Genomic DNA, 18,490 nt, shown 5'->3' with positions numbered 1-18,490 from the left:
GTGAAGATTTTTATTGTCTTGATTTTGAGATGTAATCTTTATTGAAGGCTGTTATTTTCTACACCAAGCATTTGAAGTCTTCCTCACTTTTAGCAAGCAAAGTTTTCTCCTCTGATCCTGATGCCACATTATTCTTCATAACATCTTGCTTCTTGAATGATTTGCTCAGCACACAGATTAAATAAGCATGGAGAAAGGATTTTGTTGTTAGGTGTCATGACATCTACTGTGATTCATAGTAACCTTATAAACCACAGATCTGAACATTGTCCTAACCTGTGCCATCCTCATGTTCTCTGTCAGGATCCATAGTTTTCTTTTATTGTGGTGCCTATCTTCTTGTAGCTTTGTTACAGCATATTGTCAGTTATATAAGATGAGTTTGGAAATATTTCCTTCTACTCTATTGTTATTATTGTTGTTGTTAGATGCTGTTGAATTGAGTATGACTCATAGTTGCCCTATGAACAGCTGATCTTGTCCTATCCTCACAATCTCTGACACACTTAAGTCCATTGCTTCAGTTATTGTGTCAACCTACCTAGTTGAGGGTCTTCCTCTCTTTCATCTGCCTGCTACCTTCCAAAGTATAATGTCCTTATCCAAGGGATAACCTCTCCTAGCAAAATGCTTTGTAGAATTGTGAGATGGAGCTTCATCATCCTTGCTCCCAAGGAGCACTCTATCTGTACCTTCTTCAGGACATGTATGTTTTACTTTTGGCAGTCTATTCAACATTCTCCTTCAATATCATGGTGTTAGCCCTTCCCTATATGGATCAGGGGTAGCTGGGACTTGGATATGGAGTCTCCTAAACTGTGAGATTTATCTGTTAGTTTATTGTACTGGGAGATTTATCTGCATATTGCTAATTACATTGGAGCTTAGATATCTGTATTCTTGCTTGTTATCATTGTTCCAATTAGTGCAGCACTTTTCTGTTAGTTTACTGTGCTTGTGGGTTACTGTGATGCTGAAAGCTGTGCCATTGGCATTTCAAATGACAGAGGGGTCACCTATGGTAGACAGGTTTTAGTGGAGCTCCAGGATTGAGACAGACTAGGAAGAAGGATTGGCCATCCACTTCCAGAATAATAGGGCTCTGAAAACCCTATCAACAATGAGTTTATATTGCTGTTGTTGTTATGTGCTGTCGAGTTGTTTGTGACTCATAGAGACCCTATGTACAACAGCTCTAAACCCTGCTTTGTCCTGTGCAAATCATACTGTCTCTGATACTCCCATCCCGATTACCCCAGTCACTGAATCAATCCACCTCAGAGAGGGCCTTCCCCTCCTGCACTGTCCCTCCATCCTTCCAAGCATGATGTCCCTCTCCAAGGACCTGTCCTTCATTACAACATGTCCAAAGTATATCAGACGAAGCCCCAGAATCCTTGCTTCCAAGGAGTAGCCTGGCTTAACCCTCTCTAGGATGAATCTGTTTATTTTCTTGGCAGTCCATGGTACATTTAGTACTCTTCTCCAGCACCACAGCTCAAAGGCATCAATTCTCCTTTTATCCTCCTTAGTCATTGTCCAACTCTCTGATGCATAACAAGTGATTGCAAAGACTATGGCCTGTATCAGGTGCACCTTAGTCTCCAGAGAGACACTGTTGCTCTTGAGCACTTTAGAGAGGTCCCTAACAGCAGACTTTCCTATCACAATACTTTTTTAAATTTCCTGGCTGCTGGTGCCAAGAGTGTTGACCATGGAGTCGAGCAAATGGAAGCTGTGAACAATCTCAATCTCTTCACCATCCATCCTGATGCTACCAGTTAGTCCAGTGGTGAGAATCTTTGTCTTCTTGACATTGAGCCTCAGTCCATACTGAAGGCTGCAGTCCATGACCCTCTGCAGTAAGTGCATGAGGTCCTCCTCAGTTTCAGCAGGTAGGGTTGTGTCATCTGCATAACGCAGATTGTTAATAGATCTTTCACCAATCCTGACGCCACACTTCTCCTCATAGAGCCCAGCCTCTTGGATAATCTGCTCTGCATACAGGTGAAAAGGTATGGAGATAGGACACATCCCTGGCGTACACCCTTCCCAATTTTGAACCATGCAGTGTTTCCCTGCTCTGTTCTGATGACTGCCTCTTGGTGCAAGTATAGATTTCTCATTAGGCAATTAAATGTTCTGGGATTCCCATTCTTCTCAGAGTCAGCCACAGTTTGTTTTGATCCACACAGTTTATATTAGAGAAGAATTTAAGAATTAGTGTCACTTTTATAAATGTGTCATGGGGTTCACCAATGAAACCACCTAGTTAAAGACTTTTCTTAATTTTTATTTTTATTGATCACTAATTCAATCTCTTGTTACATGTTTGTTGAGATTTTTATTTTCTTCTTGAATCATTTTAAAGAACTAGCATGTTTCCAGGAATTTGTTTATTCTATTAATATGATCTAATTTGCTGACATACAGATATCCATAGCATTTTCTTATGGGCAGAATTTTTATTTGTGCAGGGCCATTTGTAGGGAGCTCTGGAGGCCTAGTGGTAAAAAACTGCACTATAATCCTGAAGGCACATGGTTTGAATCCACAATCTGCTCCACAGGAGAAGGACGGGCAATCTCCTCCCATGCTGCCTATGAAAACCTGCTGTAGAATCAGCTGTGGGTTGGTCCCAATGACTAGAGGATACACAACAACAACAACAACAGGGCCATTTGTAATGGATCCACTTTCATTTCTGATTTTTTTCTTATATTTGCGTCTTCTTTCTCCTTTGTCAGTCTAGCTAAAGGTTTGCCATTTTTTCTCTTTTTTTAAAAATTAACTTTAATGAAAGTTTACCGAGACTTAGGGTGTCCAGTCATTATTGTTGAACTTTTCTCCCGACCCACCCATTCCTGTGCAATTAACTCTTCTCCTTGAAAAGAAAGAAAAACTCTTTCATTGTTATGCAGTCTCTCCCCCACAAGTGCTCTGTGCTATGCAGCCTTCACTCTGGACTTCTGTAATGACAAGAATACCCATTCATATTTCACTTTTAAACAGTTCTTTCCCTTATCTGTTTCAATGCAATATACATGATTCCACCCCTCCTTTTCTGTCTTCCCTCAACCCTGATGTTAGTCCCGTTTTACAACAGTGGCACTATGCAATATTTGCCCTTTTGGGACTGAGATATTTCACTCAGCATAATGTCCTCCAGGGACATCCACTTTGATTAATATTTCATGAGTTCCTTATTTTTCAATGCTGCATAGTATTCCATTGTGTGAATATACCACAGCTTCTCTATCTATTTGTTTGTTGATGGGCACTTGGGTTGTTTCCAACTCTTTGCTATTGTGAATAAAGCCGCGATAAACATGGGTGTGCATATATCTGCTTGGGTGGCAGTTATGATTTCTCTGGGGTATATTCCCAGTAGTGGAACTGCTGGTTCAAATGGTATTTCAGTTTGCAACTTTTTGAGAAAGTGCCATACTGCCTTCCATATTGGCTGCACCATTTTACACTCCCACCAACAGTGAATAAGGGTTCCAGTTTCTCCACAGCTTCTCCAGCTATTCAGCTCCTTAATTTCTTTCCTTTTGCTTTGGCTTCTCAACGCTGTAGTGCAATATTCAGAATCTCTTACATCCATTTTGGTTCTTCTTCTTCTTCTTCTCCTCCTCCTCCTCCTCCTCCTTCTTCTATTTGTAATGACCCTTTGCATTCTTCATGGATGATATTCTTGATATCTTCCCACAGCTCATCTGGTCTTTGTTCATTAGTGTTCAAGGCCTCAAACCTGTTCCTGAGTTGATTTTTAAATTCAGGAAGGATAGACTCAAGATCAAATTTTTTATTCCTGTGGTTGTGACTCGACCTTTGGCTTTAATTTGAACTTGCATATGAATAGTTGATGGTCTGTTCCACAATCAGCCCCTGGCTTAGTTTTCACTGCTGATATTGAACTTCTCCAATGATTCCTTCCACAGATGTAATCAATCTGATTCCTATGCATACCATCAAGTGAAATTCATCTGTATAGCCTGCATTTGTGTTTCTTATAAAAGGTATTTGCAATGAATAAATAATTCTGTGGAATTCTGTCTCCAGCCTCATTTCTATCCCCGAGTCCATGTTTTCCAACTACTGATCCTTCTTCCTGGCCCCCCACTTTTGCATTCTAGTTGTTGTTGTTGTTATGTGCAGTCAAGTTGCCTGCAACTCGTAGCGACCCTTTGTACAGCAGCCCTAAACCCTGCTCTATTCTGTGCCAATCTCACTTTCTCTGACACAACTACCCTCATTACCCCAGTCACTGAATCAATCTATCTCATAGAGGGTCTTCCTCTCTTGTGCTGTCCCTCCACCCTCCCAAGCATGACCACCCTCTCCGAGGACTGGTCCCTGCTTGCAACATGTCCAAAGTATGTTAGACAAAGCTTCAGAATCCTTGCCTCCAAGAAGCAGCCTGGTTTCACCTTCTCTAGGATGAACCTGTTTGTTCTCCTAGGAGTCCATGGTATAGTCAATGCTCTTCTCCAGCACCACAGCTCAAAGGGATAAATTCTCCTTCTATCATCCCTAGTCATTGTCCAGCTTTCTGATGCATAACAACTGATTGCAAAGACCATGGCCTGTATCAGGTGCACCTTAGTATCCAGAGTGACACCATTGCTCTTCAGTACTTTGGAGAGGTCTTTAACAGCAGACTTTCCTCATTGCAATATATCTTTTAATGTCTTGGCTGCTGATGTCAAGAGTGTTGATTGTGGAGCCAAGAATTCCATTTACCCATTATGATTAGTGCATCTTAGTTGCATGTTTGATCGATTTCTGACTGCAAAGGTTGGTAGAAATCATCTATTTCCTCCTCTTTGGCTCTGCTTGTTGAGGCATAACTTGAATGATAGTGGTATTAACAGGTCTTCCTTGTATGTGTATGGGTATTTGATAGCACATTTACTGGGAGAGGGGTATGTTATTGTTATGTGCTGTTGAGATAGAACAGACTCATAGCTGAGCTTCCAAAGAATTTTCAGAAGCTGTAAATCCTCTGGCAATTCATTAACACTAGATCACCAGGGCCCCTTATGAGACAAGAACACAGGAGGGTTCTCTTAAAGGTGAAGGACATGGAAGAGAAAGTAAAAGATGAAGGATAAGTTTCAATGTCTGTCTACAGGATACCAGTTAGGCAATTGGAAATAATTAAACTTCAAATAATACCCAGGGATGTTTATCATGATATTAAGTATATAATACTTAACCTCTTGTTTAATGTTTGTGCCTCAGTTTCTTCAATTACAAAATGAAGAGCAGATCAGAAGTTTGCTGTGAGGATTAAATGAGTTAATCTATTTAAAAAGCTAAGAACAGTGCCTGATACAGAGTAAGTGCTATTTAGTATTGAGGGAAGAGGTGGTTCAGGGGTAGAATTCTTGTCTTCTGTGTGAGAGACTTGAGTTCACTTCCCAGTCATTGCAACTCATGTGCAGCTTTCATATAGTATGGAGGCTTTCACATAGTCATGCACTGTTTCAGCAGAACTTTCAGACTAGGAGACAATAGGAAGAAAGGCCTGGCTATCTACTTCTGAGGCAGCTCTGGTGGCCTACTCCATAGGGAATTACATTTGCAATTTTCCAAATCTGGCTGATTAGATTGACCAGTGGGAGAAAGAATGCCAATGTCAGTGAGATTTGCAGCCTCAGGAAAATGCTGGAGGGTCAGCTGTGAGTCAGTTCTGACTTGATGGCAATGAGTTTGAATTCTTTGTTTTTAAAATAATCTACTTCTGAAACCCACAAATGAAAACATCTAGGGTCACAATGGAACCAGATTGGACAGTGTTTTATTCTGTTGTACAAGACCCATGGAAAGGTAGGAACAAGAAGTATTATTACCTAGGTGATGTTATCCAAAAGAACTTTCTGCAATGATGGGCAAGTTCTTTATTTGAACTATGCAATATTGTGTACACTAGTCACTTATAAGCTAGTGAACTCTGGTGGCCTAGTGGTTAGGGAGTTGGGCTGAAATCCACCAGTGGTTCAAATCCACCAGCTGCTGTAGGGGAGAAAGATGGTCAATCTTCTACTTGATTTTTCAGCCTCTGAGAACTCACTGAAAGGCCAGCTATGAGTTGGTTCTGATTAAAAAGTATGTACTGACAGCAACAACAAAGCTACTTGTGATTATTTGGTACTGAAATGTGAATAGTGTGACTCAGGAGTTGAATTTTTAATTTCCTTAAACTTAGATGTAAATATCCACACATGGGTAGTAGCAATGCTATTATAACTCTGTGAGTCTTGAGCTCAGAGGAGAGAACAGGCCTGTAGTTAAAGACGGAGTTATCACTGTAGCGGAGGGGGGTAGTTAAGCCTGAAGATTGAAGGAAGATTAAAGAGAATAAAAAAGGAAAAAGGCCGAGGATTAGAAACTTGTCAATGACAGTGTTTAAGGTTTTTCTGGAGAAGTAAGAGATTGGGAAAATGTGGTCATAAGAGGCCAAAAGAGAAACAGTAATAAATTTCAAGAATGGAACAAGTTTCTAGTGTTAACTCCCAATGAGGAAGTACTAATATGAGAACTAACATGTGTCTTTGGCATTGATGGGGAAGTGGGGAGACTAAATTGTTGTCGTTTGCAGTCAAGTCAAGTAGGAATTGACTCATAGCTGACCCTCTAGCAGGTTTGCAGACACTGTAAATCACACTGGAGGAGATTGCCTATCTTTCTTCTGGAGCAGCTGGTGGATTTGAACTGCTTGCCTGTGAGTTGCCAGCACAGCTCCTTGCTCCCTAGGCTACCAGAACTGGACTAAAATGCAGCTGATTATTATGAGAATCTCTTTCTCTTTGTCATTGCTTTGAAATTGAACCCAGCCCATGATGGACACTCCATTGGGTTTCCAAAGCTGTAAATTTCAAGGAAGGAGGTTGCCCATCTTTCTTCTGTGGAGTTTGGAGACTGGATATCTGGTGGAATTTGATGCACATTTTGAAACTTCTGTGGCTTCTCTGGTGAGTACATACAAAAGACCTTATAAAGGATAAAGGCACTGACTTTCCATTTCAATGTCAATTCTGATGACTAATTCTGGAGAGACGTTAAAGAACATTATCTAGTTGTCTCAGCTTTCTGCAGCACATCTCCATTAAACATTGTTAGAAGGCATTGGAAGATTATGGTGGCTGTTTCCACATTAAAATGTTAATGTATGAGTCAAACTGATGGTTTTTGAACCTGAAAGATCAAATAGTTTCATTTAATTATATTAACCAAATTGATTTTAAACCAGCAGAATTATTTTCAGTGCTTAAGAAGTCATTATTCTCCACCCAAGCGAGATAAATGGGTCACCTTGGGATTTGCAGCTGGAATTTTCCTTTATAACAATATATTTGGAACCAGGTCATTTGTCCTAAAGACACGCTCACAGTAAAGGTTCACCAAACCTGTCTTGATTAATTTTTCAAAAGCACATGAGGAGATTTACCAATTAGATTTTCAAGAGTTGATTTGATCAGCTTCACGTGGTTGCACAATTTGCATGTTACTACTTTAAACTCCAACTGACTAAAATGGTATAAAAGGTCCCATGGAAATGAACTATAAATTCTCATATGACCTAAACTTGTATGCTTTGGATGACTGCATATTTGAAATACCGCATATAAAATGATAATAAAAATTCCTGAAAAAACAGGGAGCAAATATATAAATTCTATTTTGCCACTGAGGGACATGGTGACAGAAAACAGTAAAATAGCCGAGAATGACACAGTAAACCCATTGCAGAATTATTAAGGTAAGCTTTCCTTCCACCTTCCTGGGCTCTCTCCCTCCCCAAATCCCTTATTTCTAGGACAATTGTTAGTGGACACTGAGTTAGTCTTTGACCGGTGGTGACCATTCTATAAGAAAAGGCAATGCTGCCCAGCCCTGCTTGTGGATGGGACATTGTGATCCAAACGGTTTTCACTGGCTGATTTTCAGAAGCTGATATCTGAAAGTGAGATTTCCACTGAACTATCAAAACCTCCTTCTGTGGCAGCTAATATTTCCACAAAGTGGTTGTCTGTAATCTGCATTTTCAATTTACATAAACAGTATGTGATTGCATATTGAAACAAATTGGTTGTAATGTGTGTGTGTGTGTGTGTGTGTGTGTGTGTGTGTGTGTCTGCCATAAAGTCTTACTCCTCCAAGTGTGGCCCTTGACCTAGAAGCAACAGCATCAATTGGAAACGAGTTAGAAATACTCAGAAGCTACTAAATCAATCTGCTTTGATTTGTATGTACATCAAAGGCAAGAAGCACTCCTTTGATGGTTTCAGGACAGTGGTTTACCACCTGGCTCCACATTAAATTACTTGGATTCACTGTTAAGTCATTAGGTTGCTTGGATCCCAATTTCAGATTTAAATGATCTGGAGGTAGGACCCAGGGGTCTTAAACCTCTCATAGTCAACTCTAGTTTCTAACAAGAACAACAATAACAACAGGTGATTCAGCTAAGCAAGCTTGAGCTCACAGACTAACTTATTGTTCCATATACATAACTGCCCCTACTTTCAAATGTACCATTCTTATGACATTTTTTTTACTGTTTATCTTTGTTGCTGTATGCAAAAATATATACAGATTCAGATGTCCCCCTCATTCTGTCCATCCACTACTTAGAGAACTTTTAACAAATAAAGTATTTAATCTCAGGCCTAGCTGACCCTGCTAATTTCAGTCTTTCACTTTAAGCTTTGATATGTTAAAACCTATTCAATCTTTCACAAAATGTCAGAGAAGAAAAGAAAACAGAGGGAGCAATGCACTGCTTTATTCATTATTTTGTTAGGACAGGGACTGAACTATCCTAAGAGAAAGAATTTAAGTTATGAAATTCAGAAATAAGTAAGGTTATACATGAGTAAGGTTATATACCTGGAAATAAGTAAGGTTGTTACATAAAATACAGATGTCTAGTTATTTGAATTACAGAAAACCAAATATATATATGGAGCTCTGGTGGCCTAGTGCTAAGAAGCTGCGCTGTGATCCCAAAGGCACATGATTTGAATCCACCAGCTGCTCTGCAGATGGATGGCCATTCTCCTTCTGTGTAATTTACTGCCTCAGAAAATCCTCTGGAGGGTCAGCTATGGGTCAGTTCCAACTTGATAGCATACAGCCACCACCACCACCACCACCACCACCACCACCACCATATTTAGTGCAAGTATGTCCCATGCAATAAATGCTTATTATGGTACATATTTTTAATAATATAAAATAAGGAGTAAATGATATTTATAACAAGTGATACTGGAATTTTTAGAGTCAGCTTGCAGGATATCTAGATTAATAGCCCTTTATGGAATATGTTAAATTTAAAAAGCATTCATCTTTGTAGTTGAATAGAAAATCTCTTAAGTATTTTTGACCAAGAATCCTCTTTGAGATTGGAACACAGGAGATGATTTTAAGCAATCCAGTGCATTCTTATTACCACGATAAATTTATTAATTTGGAGGTTAAGAAACTCCCAGCCAAACCAATCCAACAAAAGGTCCTTTAATAAAAAGCACGAAAACAAAAAGCCGTAATGAATAAATGGGCGGTTGGAAAATATAGCCAGCAGCAGGGGGCACTAGTGTATCACTGATAAATTTGAGTCACAGGGGGAAAAAAAAAAAGAAAAACCCGTCCAATCATTTTTGCAAAGCTTTGTGCAATTTAGGTTTTATTTAAATATTTATTTTCATCAACTTTGTCGTACAGTGTTACTTTAAAACAGATTAGAAACTAAATGCTGTTCTACCATACAGTTCAGCACTTGCATTGCCCTAATCGACATATTTCTTTTGTCCCGGATCCTTGGCAAGGTTTTTTAGAAGGCTTTGGTAATATCCAAGTATTGTGCTTCCCCTGTGCGCTTGAATGCTTAGGGCTTTGCTTGCGACTGAGTATGAGCCATCACAGGTCTAATTAAAAAAGCCAGTGATGGGAGAAGATTTACTGACATAACTCACTGTGTCTGAGTTGGGACCAACTCATAGCTTCCTCAGGTTTCCCCTCCATCACATGAGAGAAGATTGCCCATCTTTCTCCTATGGAACAGCTGCTGGATTCCAACCTCCAGAGAGATGCTACCTTTTGGTTCACAGTTTACCTCTCTATGGACCACTCGAATTCCCCAAATGGGGAAAAGGAAGTGAAAAATCCCAGTTGGTGAGGGAGAGCTCCAAGATCAGACTGACTAAGCTTTAGAACCAAAGAATAAGGTGTCACATGCCACAACACTGTCCTTAAATGTGCATCCCTCCAAGTATATATAAAACCAAATTGAAAAAGATAATCCAGGTACTGTTGTGTTGATTCCAATTCACGTAGATCCCATGTTTGTGTCAGAATACAACTAACTGTTCCCCACAGGATTTTCCATGTCTGATTTTTTTTCAGAAATGGATTTGCCAGGTTTTTTGTTCCAAGGCACCTCTAAGTGGACGTGAACTTCCCACTTTTTAGAAGCAGTTGAGCATGTTAAGGGTATCACTCAGTCACTCTTAAAGGTGTTTGTTGATCTAGTTAAATTGAGGACAATTTGATTTTCTTAATATCACTGGTTATGTGGTGTGGGAGGGAGCATTCTCTGTAGGGGTGCTGTTTTGTGCATTAGATTTCATTTCAGTCTCATGACAATTCTTTGAGAAAGATGTTATTATCTTCTTTTTAGATGGAAAAAAAATATAAACTCAAAACAGCTTGAACTCATTGCTGTCATGTCAAAACTGACTCATGACTGAACTTCCAGTGGGTTTTCTGAGTCTATGTGTCTCTTGGGAGGGGACCCTTGTCTTTGTCCCAAGGCGAGTTTGACTGCTGGAGAGGCACTGCCTTTGGGTTGGCAGCCCAACTGCCTACTGATGTGCCACCAGAGAAAGGACGTGCTTCTACAAACACCATTTTAGCTCAGTTTCTTCATCCTGTGGATATTCACTTAATATTTGTCTAATATAGCCTTTCCCAAACTTCTTTTGAAAAGCACTGGTGCTTCCAAAGGCTTAATAAGTTTCCCCTAGGGGAACAAAAATTGAGAAATGTTGTAAATATGAAATCTCACAAAAGTTTTCTTACCATTGTTACACAGAAGCAAGCATTCAGAACTTTTTGTGTGCATGGCATAGAGATATAACACAGACTTTGTTGTCAAGGAGTTTACAGTTTGGAAGAGGAGCCAAAATTATCTTTGGTTTTAATGATAGTATAACTTTAACTCCTGGGACCTTATTTCTTCAAGTTTTAAAGTAGGACTATGATAATGGGTAACAAGATTTCCACTGATTTCTTAATATAGCATTCCATTTTGCTCCCTTAGTGAATAATTACTATTTTCTTCTATTAATTTACTATGGTTCAGATGTTTGGAGGATGAGAAATGTGAACGTTTGATTTTGAGTAAATTCTGAATGGAAGCCATTAAGATTCATACCTCTCTCACACCTTGCAAAGGAAGTGTCTTCCTTTTTACACACAAGTGCTATACACACACATGCATATACACACGCACATGCTCCAAAGACTGATAGCCACTCCAGATGTGTATACACACACACACACATACACACACACACACACGCACACACACACACACACACACTCTTTAATTACTTGAGTGTATCACATCTTCATGAACAAAAGCAAAAGAAGAACGCACAACCTGGTGCTATGTATTCCACATAGTTCGAAGGATTTGGGTAAAAAGAACAAAATATTCAACTCTGTTTTTAAAAAGTAATTTTGATGACAGCCAAGGTACCTAGTTATTAAGCCAGAGATCTCTACCCTTTCTTCTCAGAAACATGATGCTATTCCTTTCATACTGTTTTGACATGCTTTCTGTAAGGGTTTTGTTTTTTAAAAACAGTTACTTTTACATTGTTATTGAGAATATACATGTATCCAACAGTTTCTTCATATACTATTCAGTGACTTGGATATAATTCTTCAAATTGTGCAATCATCTCACTCTCCTTGTCTGTATTGTTTCTTCTCTATTAACATAAATTATCTCCTATGGTTCCTATATAATCTTTCAAGCCATTTTCAATTTGATGTCATTCTCTAAGAATCTTTTAAATCCTTGTGAAATAGGGTAGCATTTTATCAACAGGGGAATTGCAATTAGCTCATAGTTGCATCATTAACAGAGGGGTTGGGAATGATATATTCAATTGTGATTAAGCATGTACAATTAAATAATCAGATAGCTATAGCTAAGAGAAAAAATTTCTTTTTCTTCCTGAATCCACTTATTTCAGCCAGGCACATTACTTCCCTCTGTTTGTGTTGTACTTGAAGTAGGGTTCTGCATAGAAAGGCTCTGAGCTTATGACTATCCTTTCAAAAGTATCATGACTTGCATCTCCATCTCAGCCAGCTCATCTTTTGGGAAAAGAATAAATGAGAGGTTTTATATTTGCTTCTACATATCTTAGCAGCATTCTCATCCTATTAAACCAGGTTTTATCTATTCAGGTCACAAATAACTGAGCAGTGTAGAAATAATAAGATACTGATAGCAAATTGTGGGTTTTTTTTCCACATCATGACTATAAATAAGTTACCTGAGACAACTTTTTGGAAGCCAATTTAAGAATAACGGTTTAAACCAAGATCCAATGAAAAGAAGTCATTTTGTCACATAATGCAGTAATGATTAAGACGGATTCTTTTCTCTTTCCATTGATAACAACTAATCCTTAATCCTCCTTGTGAGATTTGCTTTAATATCTAAAAAATAATGGACATTTCTGAAAAAAAAAGCTTATAATGGAACTATAAACTCGATGGAAATTGTAGAGAACATTCACATGAAAATTCTGCATAGGAAATTGAAAGTGGCTGATGACATTACTTTTGGATAGTTCCCTCAGGAAATAAGACACATATCTGACAATATAAATGGGATTATACATGTCATGGTCCAAATAGGCATTATTAGCAGACTTTCTGATTTGCTATCTCTTAATTTCATATCAACACACTGTGGGGTCCTAGAGGACACAGGACAATTCATTATTTTTTCCTATATTAAGAATTAAGTTGTCTACATTAAGAATTTTGGAATGCAAAACAAAAGGACTTAAGTCTGAGAGTTAATTGGCTGCAAACCCTTCCAAAAGCTCTAACAAGTCGCAGATAGAATATAAACTTGTTAAGAGAGCTTGAGACTCTGTAAATGCTTAAAACAGAGATAAAAAAATTGCCTTTCTACGAAGATGGTGCCGAAAGTGAAGAAGGAAGGCCCTGCCCCTCCCAAAACTGAAGCCAAAGCAAAGGCATTAAAGGCCAAAAAGGCAGTCCTGAAGGGCATCCACAGCCACAAAATAAAGAAGATCTACACATCACCCACCTTCTGGTGGTCTAAGATGCTGAGACTCTGAAGGCAGCCCAAATATCCCCAGAAGAGCACCCCCAGGAGAAACAAGCTTGACCACTCTGCCATCATCAAATTTCCCTTGGCAACTGAGTCAGCCATGAAGAAGAGAGAAGATAACAACACTCTTGTGTTAATTGTGAATGTCAAGGCCAACAAGCACCAAATTAAGCTGTAAAGAAGCTCTCTGACACTGATATGGCTAAGGTCAATACTTTGATTAGGCCTGATGGAGAGAAGAAGGCCTATATTCGATGTGCTCTTGATTATGATACTTTGAATGTTGCCAACAAAATTGGGATTATTTAAACTGAGTCCAGCAGACTAATTCTAAATATAAATTTTTCTCACCAAAAAAACCAAAACAAGAATAACACAAAAACAGAGATAAAAATTTTTAACAATTGTCATTCCAGTTGCAGCTTACAGTCATCATGAGACTATCTAGTTTTAAAAAAAGACATTCATTTGAACAATTATTATGTGTGAGGAGTCTCCAAGTGGCACAAATGGTTAAGTGCTTAGTTACTAGTCCTACAGATGGAAGTTTACATCTACCCAGTGACATGAAACTGCAGAAGAAAGGCCTAGAGATCTGGGTTAGGGAGACCACACTTACTGAAAATCCTAGGACCTGCAGTTCTACCCTGAAACACATGGGGTTGAGAGGAGTCAGAAAAAACTTCAGGGCATCTGATTTGGTATTGTTTTGGATTATGTGCCAAGGACAATTCTAGCCATTGGAATACTAATTACCATGGTGGGGGAGGTCTCTGCTCTTTTAGGGTGCACTTTTTAGAGGGACTAAAGACCATAAACAAGTCAACAAAACAGCCTATTAAGAAATAAAGTTAGGGTGATGTTTGGCTTTTATTGAGTGCAATAGAAGATTTTGAAAAGCACCTGAAGAAGTCGAAGTATTCGAATGTGCAAAGTTGTTGGGGGCCTGGCTAACTTGCAAAGCAAGATTAGCAATGCATTGTAAAACCAGTAGGACTGATTCCATCTTGGCTAGAACATCTGCTTGGCAGTATAAAGCTCAAGGAAACAGGATGCTAATGAATAGGGAGTGACCAAAGGTCTCGGAATTGAGGAATGTGATATCTCTGTTTTGTGTTGAGGTCTGGGAATGTTTGACCTGACAGTAAACATCTCAGACAGAGAAGAGATAATGTGATTACCCCTGCAGGCATGTTTCTAGAAACCTATATATACTTGGTCTAGAGAATAAAGGGTTGCTATTGTCATTAGCATTTAGCCTCTCTGTGTCCTCATTTAATCCTCATCCTTTCTCTCAGAGGTACTGTTTTGATATAGCGGGGCTGGACCCTGATACAAAGTTAAAGATCAAAAGGGAAAAAGAGTCAACATTTCTCAGGCCAGAAGAACTGAAGAGAAAATTCAAGTCTTGTGTTGCAGTATTGATGAACTATGGGCAAACATGCAGGTGACACAACCCTGTTTGCTAAAACTGAGGAGGACCTGAGTACTTGCTGAAGAAAGTCAAGGACCACAGTCTTCAATACAGATTGAAGCTCAATATCAAGAAAGCAAAGTTTCTCACCCCTGGGATGATTGGCAGCATCAGAATGCATGGTGGAGAGATTAAGATATTTAACAATTTTAGTTTGCTTGGCTCCACAGTCAACACACTTGCTATCAGCAGCCAGGAAATCAAGAGATGAATTGCATTGGGAAAGTTAGCTGTCAGAGACCTCTCCAGAGTACTGAAGAGCAACAATGTCAGGCTGGGGACTAAGGTGTGCCTGATCCTGGTTATCATCTTCACAATTGTGTACTATGCATCAAAGAGCTAGACAGTGACTAGGGATGATAGAAAGAAAACTGATGATTTTAAGCTCAGGTGCTGGAGAAAAGTGTTGAATATGCCACAGACTGTTAGGAGAACAAACAAGTTTGTCCTGGAGAGGGTGAAGCTGGGCTGTTCCTTGGAGTCAAGGATTCTGAAACTTCATCTGACATACTTTGGGCATGTTGCAAGGTGGGATAAGTCCTTGGAGAGGGACGTCATGCTTGGTAGAGTGGAGGGAGACAGAAGAGGAGAGGAAGACCCTCGATGAGATGAATCGATTCAATGATTGGGGTGGTAGGAGTGTGTCAGAAACAGTGAGGTTGGCACAGGATAGAACAGGATTTAGGGCTCTTGTACATAGGGTTACTATGAATGCAAGTGACTCAATGGCACATAACAATAACAACAAGAACATGGGCAAAAAAATGGAATTGTGCAAGAATTGTCAAAAGAAAGCAAGAAGTAATCAGTCCCTGTATAAAAAAGAATTGGTTAAAGTTCAGCCATCTCAGGAAGTAGCATGGTATTAAAGGGGAAGAAAATTCTGGTTGCTCTGAAAGCATTGGTGAAAAACAAGTCTTCAGGAATCAGTGGAGTATCAATTTAAATATTTAATCAAATGGATGTAGTTTTGGAAGCTCTCATTTATGTATGCTGACTGATTGGAAAAGAATAATATTTGTGCCTATTCTAAAGCAAAGTGATCCACTGGAATGCAGAAATTATCAAACAACACCATTACTATCACATGAAAGTGAAAGGATGCTGAAGAGAATTCAGGTGTGATTCAAGCTAAATTCAGGAAAGAACATGGCACAAAGGATGTTTTAGTTATCTAGTCTGGTATATGAGGGTTTTGCTGCAGAAGGTCAAGGACTGTAGTCTTCAATATGGACTGAAGCTCAACATCAAGAAAACAAAGATTCTCACCAACGGGCCAATTGACAGCACTATCATAGATGGAGAAGAGATTGAGATTATGAAAAATTTCAGCTTTTTTAGTTTCACAATCAACACTCTTGGCACCAATAGACAGGGAATCAAAGGATGACTTGTATTGGGAAAGCCAGCTGTCAGACTAAGATATGCCTGATCCAGGCCATGGTCTTCGCAGTTATTTTCTATGCATCTGAGAGCTGGACAATAACCAAGGATGATGAAAGAAGGATCGATGCCTTTGAGTTGTGGTACTGGAGAAGAGTGTTGAACATATCATGGACTATCTGAAGAACAAACAAGTCAGTCCTAGAGAGAGTGAAACTAAGCTGTTCCCTGGAGGTGAGGATTTTGAAGCTCCGTCTCACATACTTTAGGCACATGACCAGGAGGGACCAGTCCTTGGAGAGGGACCTCATGCTTTGAAGGGTGGAAGGACAGTACAAGAGGGGAAGAAGACCCAGGATGAGATGGACTGATTCAATAACTGGGGTAGTGGGGATAGGTGTGTCAGAGTCAGTGAGACTGGCTCAGGACAGTGCAAGGTTCAGAGCTAATGTACATAGAATTGCTGTTAGTCGTAGGTGATTTGATGGCACACACCACCACCACCACCAGTCTGGTATAACAGAGATACTACAAATAGATGGCTTTAAAAAACCCCAAGTTTATTCTCTTACAGTATAGGAGGCCAGAAGCTCAGATATACAGAGCCAGTTCCAGGCAAAGACTCCCTCTCTGTAGTTCTGGCAGAAAGCCCTTCTTTTATTCCGTTTCAGTAGACTTGGTATTTCTTGGACATCCTCACATGACCTACCAGGTTGTAGTTTCAACATTATATCATTGTTTACTTGTATTTTTTGGACACAATTCAATCCATGACAAGAAATATCATTGTTGATATAAGATGGAATTTGGCCTTTTAAAAGCAGAGAATAACAGAAAGATGCTTACCTGTGTTTAATTGATTACGCAAAAAAATATTTAAGTAACACTGAGAAAAATGAGAATTCCTGAAAACCTAATTATGCTTATGAAGAAATTGTTTATGGGTCAGAAGCTTAGAAGCAGTCATTCAAACAAAGCAAAGGGATACCATATGGCTTAGAATCAGGGTAACATTGAGAATGGGAATTCCAAGACACTTAAGCTCATGAGGAACCTGTACATAGACCATTGAGTTTAGAATCAGGAAAGATGTCCATCAGGGTTGTTGCGTCCTTTCACCATATTATTCAACCTGTTTACTGAGCAAGCAATTCAATAAACTATTCTGTAGGAAGGCATCAGGACTGGGGAAAGACTCATTAATAAATTGTGATAAACAGATGACAAAACCTTGCTTCCTAAAATTGAAGAGAACTTACTGATGATGACAAAGATCTTTCATATGAATTGCACGTTAACATTCTAACATAAAAAAAATCTTAAAAAGCAGCAACAAGTGTTATGAGAAATGGAGAAAAGATTGAAGTTGTTACAGATTTTACTTTATTTGGATCCACAGTCAATGCCCACGGAAGTGGCAGACAAGAAATCAGATGATGTATTATACTGGGAAAATATTTTGGAAAAGACCTCTTTAGATTATTAAAATGCAAAAATGTCACCTTGAGAACTAGGATGCTCCTCACCTAAGCCACAGTATTTTCAGTTACCACAGATGCATTCAAAAGCTGGACAATGACTGAGGAAGACTGAGGAAGAATTGATGCCTCTGAATTATGGTATTGGTGACTACACCATCAACTACCAGAAGAATGGAGAAATCTGTCTTGGAAGAAGTATATCTAAAATGTTCTTTAAAGCAAAAATAGGGAGACTTTGTGTTACATACTTGTTATCAGGAAGAACCAATCTCTGGAGTAAGATATCCCTCTACTTGATAAAAAAAATTTAAAGGACAGCCAATGGAAGATTGGGAAGTATATATTCTGTTGTCACTGTATGTACCACGTAATTGTATGAAGAACTATATTTTTTAAAGTGGTTTGGGTTTTTTTTTTTTAAATTTTAGCATAGCTTCCAACACTGAAAACAAATATCAAGAGAAAAAAATTCAAAACAGGAAATAATTTGGTCATGGAAGGTGTGGTTTAGGGATAAAAATTATTGTTATTTTCTATATTACCTTTCTCTTTACAGATCATTATTCTTGGATGGTTCCCAAGCATGGTAAGGTTGTTGTTGTTATGTGCCATCGAGTCGCTTGCGACCCATAGCGACCCTATGTACAACAGCCCTAAACTCCGCTCTGTCCTGTGCCAAGCGCACCGTCTCTGACACTCCCATCCCAATTATCCCAGTCACTGAATCAATCCACCTCATAGAGGGCCTTCCTCTCCTGC

The sequence above is a fragment of the Elephantulus edwardii genome, unplaced genomic scaffold, assembly GCF_000299155.1.
Source record: "Elephantulus edwardii isolate Elephantulus edwardi_28Jun2011 unplaced genomic scaffold, EleEdw1.0 scaffold00212, whole genome shotgun sequence".
NCBI lineage: Eukaryota > Metazoa > Chordata > Mammalia > Macroscelidea > Macroscelididae > Elephantulus > Elephantulus edwardii.
Note: the sequence above shows the minus strand (reverse complement) of the source record.